This window comes from Magnolia sinica, chromosome 1, assembly GCF_029962835.1.
Source record: "Magnolia sinica isolate HGM2019 chromosome 1, MsV1, whole genome shotgun sequence".
NCBI classification, from domain to species: domain Eukaryota; kingdom Viridiplantae; phylum Streptophyta; class Magnoliopsida; order Magnoliales; family Magnoliaceae; genus Magnolia; species Magnolia sinica.
In genome coordinates this window covers 54,446,746-54,456,949 of record NC_080573.1, presented here as the reverse complement: position 1 = coordinate 54,456,949, position 10,204 = coordinate 54,446,746, and the positions used below count along the sequence as shown (strand labels likewise).

Genomic DNA, 10,204 nt, shown 5'->3' with positions numbered 1-10,204 from the left:
TTTAGATTTTCTTTTCCTTTCTTAGGATTAGGTTTCGAATTTGATTAAGGGTTGCGAGTGTTTTATACCCAAGTGGGCCCGTGACAACACTCGACGTCTCCTGACTAAAGGAGGATTGGTTGAGGGGTTAACTATCCATCACAGGACTAGACACCACTTGAAATCCCCTGAGTTAATTGAAGTGATTGCTGAAAACCAACCTCTTCTACCCCAACCTAGGGTGGAAGACATTTAGGATGAGAATGAGGTGCATCAAGCACCCCCGCCTCATACTTTACGAGATTATTTACAACTAGCGGGGGTGAGTACGCCCTCATGCATGATTTTTCCTAAAAATACAGGACATATGGACATCAACCAGGGGTTATCCAACTCCTTCCTAAGTTCCATGGGCTTGAATCTAAAGAACCATATCTACATTTGAAAGAATTTGATGAGATCATAGCCACTTTATATTTCCAAAATGTGTCTCAGGACACAGTCAGGCTGAGACTCTTTCCTTTTTCCTTAAAGGAGAAGGCTAAGATGTGGTTACATTTACTGTGTCCTAGATCCATTGGCACATGGAATGATATGCAAAGGAAATTTATAAAGAAAATTTTTTCACATCATAAAACGATTACCCTTAGAAAAGCAATCATGAACTTCACCCAAAAGGAGGATGAAACATTTTACCAATGTTGGGAATGGTTCAAGGATTTGGTCAGTTCATGCCCACAACACGGCTTTGAAACGTGGCGCATTACAAATTTTTTCTATGATGGACTGACATCTTCCATGCGCCAAATGGTCGAGACAATGTGTAATGGAGAATTCATTAATAAAAATGTTGACGAGGTATGGGATTACCTCGATAGTCTTGCTGAAAAAACACAATCATGGGACTATTACCCAAAATCGAACACCACGTCTAGGCCGACTCAATCTAAGGAGAAAGGTGGATTGTATCTCTTGAAAGAAGAGGATGATCTCAAGTATAAAGTGACTACGCTCATAAGAAAAGTTGAGGCCATGGAAGGAAAGAAGGATAAGGTTAATGAAAGTGTTTGCGGCATCCGTGATTGCAACATTCATACAACTGAAAATTATCCTATAATACCCGCCTTTCGAGAAGTGTTGAATGAACAATCCAATGCCGTAAATACTTATCAAAGACCTTTCAATGGACCGACCTCTAATACATACAATCTTGGTTGGAAAAATCATCCAAACTTTAGTTGGAGAAATGAACAAACTGCTACCCCTCAAAGTTTCTTCAATCAAAATTCAAATCAGGGGAAACCTCAAGAAGAACCGGTTTAAAATTCCATGTAAGAGCTGACCTAGGCAATGCGAGATTTTATGCAAAAGATGGATTCACGTATGACGGTTATAGAAAAGGGGATGCTTCCTGCACAACCGCTCCCCAATCCTAAACCACATTACGAGATAAGTAATCCCAACTCTCTAAATCAAATGGAGCACGCTAAATCCATCACCACTCTTAGGAGTGGGAAGATCATCGATAAAACCCTTCCGTTTAGGCCCGAAAAACCTCAAGAACCAGAAGAGGACAACAATGATAGATCTAGGGAGGCCCCACAAAAATTAGAACCGGAACTTTTAACAAAGCTAGTTACTCCATTTTCCCAGCGGTTGGTCGCACCAAAACCTCTCTCTAACTCTCAGGATATCCTAGAGGTGTTGAAACAAGTGAAAGTCAACATTCCTCTACTTGATGTCATAAAACAGATACCTTCATATGCCAAATTTCTGAAAGACTTATGCACGACCAAATGACGGCAGAGTATTCAAAAGAAGATCTTCTTGACCGAGAAAGTGAGTGTCATCCCAAGGCAAGATGTGCCATAGAAATTCAAAGATCCCGGTAGCCCAACCATATCATGTGTAATCGGGGACTATTGAATTGATCACGCACTTCTTGACTTAGGAGCGAGCGTCAATCTGATTCCCTACTCAGTATACGAACAGTTAGGTTTGAGTGAATTAAAACCCACCCTAACCACACTACAACTTGCTGATCACTCTGTTCATGTACCAAGAGGGATAATTGAGGATGTGTTGGTCCAAGTTGATAGATTTTACTACCCTGTAGATTTTATCATCCTGGACACTGAACCCATCAATAACATGAGCACTCAGATTCCTATCATTCTTGGTTGCCCATTCCTTGCCACTTCAAACGCAATTATCAATTGCAGGAATGGTGTCATGACTATGTCTTTTGGGAATATGACATTGGAGTCAAACATCTTTTTCAATAACGGCAGAAACTTAGAGGATGATGACGATTTCCATGACATTAACATGATTGACTCTTTAGTGGAAGATACGACACTTCTGACCTTATCCTCTGACCCTCTAGAGACGTAGCCCACTCCCATGATTTTGATGATGACATGATTAGGAAGACGTGTGCCTTGTTTGATACTGCACCGATACTTGAAGTTAACCGATGGAGGCCACAATTTGAAGAATTGCCACAAACCGATGTAGTGCCTCTACCGTCTAACCTCAGGCCACCGAAGCTTGACCTAAAACCTTTGCCCTCTAATTTGAAATACGCATATTTAGGTCAAGATGAGACATACCCGGTGGTGATCTCTGCCCATCTGGAGAAAGAACAGGAGAGTATGCTCATATCTACTCTCATTGAGCATAAGGGAGCCCTTGGATGGACGATAGCGGACCTCAAGGGAATCGACCCCTCAATTTGTACTCACCGCATATATCTTGAGGATAATGCGAAGACCGCTCGACAATCACAATATAGACTAAATCCAAACATGAGGGAAGTGGTTAAGGCCGAGGTTCTTAAACTATTGGATGTGGGTATCATATACCCCATATCCGATAGTCAATGGGTGAGTCCAACTCAGGTAGTTCCTAAGAAGTCTAGGATCACCATCGTAGCCAATGCCAATAATGAACTCGTGCCAACTAGAGTTACTACTGGTTGGAGAATGTGCATTGACTACAGGAAGCTGAATACCATCACAAGGAAGGACCACTTTCCTTTGCCCTTCATTGATCAAATCTTGGAAAGGCTAGCTGGTCATTCCTATTACTGTTTCCTTGACGGGTATTCGGGCTATAATCAGATTGAAATCGCTCCTGAGGATCAGGAACCCTACGACACCTTTGCCTACAGAATGATGCCATTCGGATTATGTAATGCCCCTACCACCTTTCAGCGATGTATGATGAGTATCTTTTCTAACATGGTGGGAAAATATCTAGAGGTCTTCATGGACGATTTCTCTATTTTTAGTTCATCTTTCAGCAAGTGTTTAGAAAGTTTAAATATGTGCTGAAAAGATGTGAAGAGAAGAACTTGGTACTTAATTGGGAAAAGTATCATTTCATGGTTCATAAGGGAATTGTCCTTGGACATATTATCTCGTCCAAAGGAATCGAGGTGGATAAGGCAAAAATTGATCTTATCTCTAACCTACCTCCACCCAAGAACATTAAAGACGTGCGATCCTTCTTAAGACACGCAGGATTTTATAGGCGATTCATAAAGGACTTTAGTCTCATCTCTCATCCTTTATGTAATCTACTTCAAAAGGATGCACCATACGAGTGGACTGAGCTATGTCAGGAAGCTTTCACAAAGCTTAAGGGCATGTTGACTAGTGCACCCATTACACAACCACCCGACTGGAGCCTTCCTTTTGAGCTTATGTACGACGTTTCTGATTATGCTCTTGGAGCGGTTCTAGGTCAGAGAAAAGATAAGAGGCCTTACGTCATTCATTATGCAAGTGGGACTCTAAATCCTGCCCAAGTGAACTACTCGACTACGGAAAAGGAACTCTTAGCCGTAGTGTTCGCTGTGGACAAATTTAGGTCCTACCTGATCGGATATAAAATCATTATCTACACAGATCATGCGGCACTTAAGTATCTTCTTTCTAAGAATGATTCTAAGCCCCACCTGACGAGATGGATCCTTCTACTATAAGAATTTGATTTGGAAATTAAAGATAAAAAGGGAGTAGAGAATGTAGTGGCCGATCACCTTTCTCGCCTTAATACCTCTGATTCCCTTGAGGTGACCCATATCAATGATATGTTCCCTGATGAACAACTGTTCAGAGTCTCCCATTCACCTTGGTTCGCTGATATTGCTAATTATCTTACCACAGGTTCCATACCGACACATTGGACTGCGCAAGATAAGAAAAAATTCTTTACTAAGGTACGTAACTTTTTCTGGGATGATTCATATTTGTTTAAATATTGCCCACACCAAATCCTAAGGAGATGTGTGCCAGACGTTGAGCATCAGAGTGTCATCTCTTTCTATCATTCATAGGCCTGTGGTGGTCACTTTTCTGCCAAAAAGACCACAGCCAAGATTTTACAGTGTAGCTTTTACTGGCCCACTATGTTCAGGGACACTCATGAGTTTTGCAAAGCTTGTGTGCGTTGTCAGAAATTGGGAGCATTGTCCCGTCGAAATATGATGCCCTTGAATCCCATTCTTATCATCGAGGCATTTGATTGCTGGGGCATTGATTTCATGGGACCATTGCCTCAATCTTTTAAAAATCTATATATTTTGCTCGCTGTACACTATGTCACTAAATGGGTTGAAGCGATTCCATGTCGGAATAATGACCATCGCACGGTCATTAAATTCCTAAAAGAGAACATCCTTTCCCGATTAGGAACGCCTCGAGCTATCATTAGTGATGGGGGCTCACACTTTTGTAATAGGCCATTCGAGAGTTTAATGAAGAAATACGATATCTCTCATAAGGTGAGTACCCCATATCACCCATAAACAAGTGGGCAAGTTGAGATTTCTAATAGGGAGATCAAACACATTTTGGAGAAAATGGTTAACCCTGACCGTAAGGATTGGTCAATCCGATTAACTGATGCCTTATGGGCTTACCGTACTGCATTTAAAACCCCTATTGGAATGTCTCCCTTTAGACTTGTCTATGGGAAGGCTTGCCACTTGCCTGTAGAGTTGGAACATAAAGCCTACTGGGCAATCAAAAAATTGAATTTCAATCTGGACAACGCTGGGTCGCTACGCAAACTTCAGTTGAATGAACTCGGAGAAATCCGGAACGACGCATACAAGAACTCGAGAATTTACAAGGATAGAATAAAGGTGTTTCATGACCAACGTATTCTACGAAAATCATTCACACCTGGTCAGAAAGTCCTTTTGTATAATTCTCGATTACATCTCTTTCCAGGTAAGCTTCGATCTCGTTGGACTGGCCCTTACATTGTGGTCACTGCGTATCCTCATGGGGCCATTGAGATAAGAAATCCTAACAATGGCAAGGAGTTTAAAGTAAATGGACATCGCTTAAAGCAATTTGTTGAGAAATTTGATTCAAAGGACATGTCCATACCTCTGACTGATCCTGTTTACCAAGATTGATCTCCTAGTCTGATGGAGGTATAGGTAGGTTTCCTATTTTCATAGGACTAGGGTAGTTTGCTTTATGCTGTTCTAGGTTAACTTGTCTTCTACATTGTTTTAGGATAGTTTTCTTTTGTTGGTTTCTCTATTGTGCTGACTTGCTTTCATGCTGAGATCTTTGTATAAAAACTTCTTGAATCCCTCGTCCAGGTACAATCTTCCTATCACTTCTCATTTACTTTCATTATCTCATGTACATTGCAAGCATATCTTTTACATTGAGGACAATGTAGATTTTAGGTTGGGGGTGGGAGTTAGGTCTCCTAATCGGTGTTTTCTTGGTCTTAAGCACGAAAATTGTGAAAATTTTTAAATTTTTCTGGAATTTCGTATGAATTCAAAGTGATTTTGATGGCCATCTTAGATTTAGAATTATAAGATAAATGATGTTGGAAATTTATGACTCTTGGATTCAGCTATTTGTTAGATTTCACAGTTAAGTTTGAACTATTAATCCATGGTTAGAGGTTTTAAATATTGATTGAGTCATGATTTCACAAAACACATCTCGCTTGCACATTAAGGGTTCAGTTCGATATTAAAGGATTAACTTGGTGATCACTAAGCTTGAAAGGAACCAACTTGAGAAATTGAAAGGATTGGCCGAATGGTCTACACCATAGTTTTGCTCCCTATATGTGTAGATTTAATTCCCCATGGAGGATATGTGAAAAAAGTTGGGTGTACAGTCTTCACCATGGGTTTGCTCTCTATAGGTGCGGATTCGATTCCCCTGCTCATCGATGGAAAAATCAGAAGTTGGTAGGTTGATCTATGGGGCAAGTTTTGGGTTTAGGTTTTGGTTGACATGAATTCTCTTATTAGTTACCAATGATATCATGAAATAGAGAAGTGAACCTTAATGATAAAGCGGAGATTACATTATACACTCATGGATCTTAATGTTTAAAATTTTTGCTAATTGCTGGATTAATACTTTGATCATGATTATGAAGTCTACTGTGCGCTTGAGTATCGGTTAATGTAATACCCCACATTCATGAATCTTAGATTTCTGGTATCTGGATTGTTTTCAAAAATCACTCGAGTTCTTAGAAATCGTCCTAGAAATCACAATTTATTTTTCGCATACTTTGCTCGGGACTTTCAAAATGCTGGTTGGGGGTTGTGTGGAGGGTCAAATATTGCATATCAGGCCCCAGTTATTGCCTGGATTTATGAACATAATACTGTTTGATGGCCTGTTTTAATCGTGTTTATGTTGCAAGGTGGATTTATAAGCATGGACTAAAAAATGGTACTAAAAGCATGGATTTGACGCTTATAAATCACTAAGGTAAGGGACAGACTCCAAGAGACCAAGATCGATGAATTTACACGCCAGAGATCTGAGAAAATCGAGAAACTGGAGCTTAAGTGGCCCGAAAGACATCTAGAATGCAAGATCACAGAGTTCTCACCATCCGTTCAGCTCGAAACTTCATACATGGCCTGAGGACCATAAATTAACCGTACATGTCGAATTTCATCCGTTCGATTCCTGTGAAAATGGCCCAACGGATAGATCAGCCCCTAAAACTCTGATTTTGGCCCACCTGCTATCTGATTATGCATCAAATTTGGTCTCAACTATTGAAATGAGATGAGAAAGTGGATGGACGGATTGGGTCTTGCATATACATCAAGTTGGGACCCACCTTGCATGTGCATGTGCACAATTTCACTAGTCGTGCATGGCAACGGAGAGTTGGTCAAACCGACTCTTAATCAACCCTTTCTCACAGGAATTCAAATTCCTATTTTTTCGCCACTGCGAACGCTGAACAGAGAGTTCCGGCCGATATCTAGTGGGCCACCACCTTCGATCACACGGTCAATCCGGACCGTCCATTCGTTCCAGAAGATCGAACCGACCGTACAAAAGGAGTTTCTCCAAACCCATACACGTATACATGCGTGGATCTCTGTTTAAACGCAGGATGGATGGCTGGGTTACAATTCAATGGGCCACACCTAATTCGATCCAAAATCATCCATCTCTGAACGATTTTTTCTCGTGAATCGAATGGACTGAAAGGATCTATCTGTTGAAGCCGATCATGGACCCCACCATCGTCACAGCGTAACTGTTTTACGCAGGCCCTGTTTCTGCGTTCGCTGCTGACCGGTTTTGGGGCTATTATATGCCCATGGTGATGATCGAATAGCCGATTTGGACCGTCCATCGTGTAGGCCACTCAAAAACGTCCCAAGGGACATTATTCTTTTGGACAGAATCATAGGAACATGGGCGTTGGGAGGATCCGTTCTTTGCTGCGTAAGGAGAGCTGCGTAAAAATCCACCGACGGGCTTCTCAACGCACTCCAATACTCCACCGACTTTCTGTTTTGCATAAAGGTGAGGCGCGCAAGCTGCAACCAGTTGCTTCTCTTATAAAGGGAAGAAAGAAAAGAGAAGAGGGGATCGAATCTCAGTTTGGGACGTGGATGCACAAGAGAGAGAAAGAGAGAATGTTCAGATTTGTTTTCTTCTTTTACTGTTTTATGATGTTTATAAGATCCAGCCTAATTATGTTGGGGTGAACCCCTTATCTAGGGCTAAGAGGTGAAGCTTGTGGTGTGATGGGAACGATTCTATGGTTTTGATTCATGTTATGGCTTTGATTCATGTTAGACTAAATTGAAGTTGATTTAGTTTGATTAATAGGAATACTTCTAGTTTTTAATGGTTTGTTGTGACTGAAATTACAATAGATTTGCGATAGCTTTGAGCATGTTCTTAGCATTATAGGGTTTATGAATTTGGGAACCCTGTTGTTCGCCATCGTCTCCTAGGCATGGTTGGATGACGGAACTCTTCCTGACATTCATACACCACTCAGATTGGCTGTGAATTGGTTTGATTCTGTTGTTTGCTTTGTCTCATGGGCATGGTTTTGTGATGGAATCCATTCTAATTTACACCCGTCTAATCTCTTGAAAAATAGATTAAATAAAGTTAAGAATTGATTTTCAGGTTATATCTTCCAACTGGATGAAGATGGGACTCGAAGTCCAGTTGAGTTCATGAATCGACCGTAGATCTCTCTGATCTCTACAAGTGGATCCTCTGAATCCCTAGTTTCCTACCTCTGAATTCTTTAAGTTTTAGATTAATATTTCACCATTATTCCCTCAAATTTATTTGATTTAGATTTCATCTTAGTCTAATTCTAGCTCTATTTAGTTTCAGATTACGTACAGGTTTCAGTCCATTAGGATTCGACCTCGGTCTCACCGAGTTTATTACTACATCACAACCCTATACTTGGGGAGTGAACAATCAGACTTTCCATTTCCTTTAATGACATAACAGTGGTCACTGGTGCGAAGACCTTCCACAACCGATTTTCCTGAAAAGTCCAGGATCTTGCACTTTAGTTTGTCAAAGGTAATCACATGGTTGTTGTCATATATTTGAGAGATGCTCATTAGAATGTGAGTCAATCCTTTTATGCAAAAAGCATTTTCATTTTTTAGCATCTCTATTCCTTCTATTGTTCCACACCCTACTACCTTAGCAGTGCTTCCATCACCATAAGTGACTATCCCGTTATCAAGATCTGAGTAATTTAAGAGAAGAGATTTGTCACCTGTAACATATCTTGAACACCTACTGTCTAGGTATCATTTAGTATTATTGCTTGTTGAATGATTTGAGTGAGTAACAAGACAATTTTTCTTTTCTTTTACTACCCATGTTGTGACAGGCTTCCTTGTGGATTTGTCAAAAACATGTCTAGGTACATTCGGTAACTGAATCAGTTTTCCTTATTTCATTCGATCTTTTTTTTCCTGATTTAGTTCACCAACTTGATTCAATGGCTCCTTCATTCTCTTGGTCATTCTGGGTGGAGATGGATATGTTCCTTTTTCCATATTGTTTAGTAGATTCTGTATTGATTTTCTGGTTTGTCTGTATTTACCAGTATGATTCGGACCGGAGTTAGATTGAGTCCACCATAGAGAAATACATTCAAATTTGAAATGTTCAGAGTCTCCACACAAATGACAGATAGAAGTAGCTATTGTTTTACTTCCTGATGCAGTTGATTTCTCAAACATTGGTGCTGCATTTTTGGATTTTAATTTGAATTTGTCATAACCTAAACCACTTTTATCTTTCCCAGGTCTTCCCATCCATAAGAGTTTTTCTAATTTTTTTATTACTTTGGGAAAATTTATAATTTAGTTCAACAGATTTTCTGGATTTCTCTACATCAAACATGAGTGTGTGATTTTCATTCTGAAGATGCATGCTTTTATCTTTCAATAGTTCAATTTATTTGTTCATTTTTTCAGACTCAGATTTGAGAAAGGTATTGATTCCTTCGAGCCTATAATTTTTAGAGTGGTATTGATGTAGATTATTAATCAAGTGTGTATTGATTTCCAATGTTTTGTCTAGATCTTTTTGCAGCAATTTATTTTTGTTTTCATTTATCCCAAGTCTTTTAAGAATATTGATGCTATGGATATAAAGTTGATTATAGGCATCCTGCAGTTTATCCTTTTCTTCTTCTTCTTTCTCTGTTTCCTCATCATCGGATGGAAATGATTCAGTGACTTGAGGGTCTTTGATGTTCTCAGTTTCTATGGAAATATTGGAGGCTGTAGAGACCATAAGAATTTTCAAGGATTTTCGGTCTCCATCACTCTCTGAGTCACTACATTCTGAATTTGACTCTTCAGTAAATCCCATGTGGGTGCCATTGCCTTTCCTTTGGTTTTCCTATTTGGGCATTCAGTGGA

General features: G+C 39.9%; 1 non-coding gene across 1 annotated transcript; it reads right to left on the bottom strand.

The window, feature by feature from the left end:
• Positions 1 to 621: 621 nt before the first annotated feature.
• On the bottom strand, positions 622 to 728 carry LOC131222490 (small nucleolar RNA R71). Its single transcript, XR_009160065.1, has one exon. It is a non-coding gene; the product is annotated as a small nucleolar RNA R71 (small nucleolar RNA).
• Between the last annotated feature and the right edge of the window lie 9,476 nt (positions 729 to 10,204).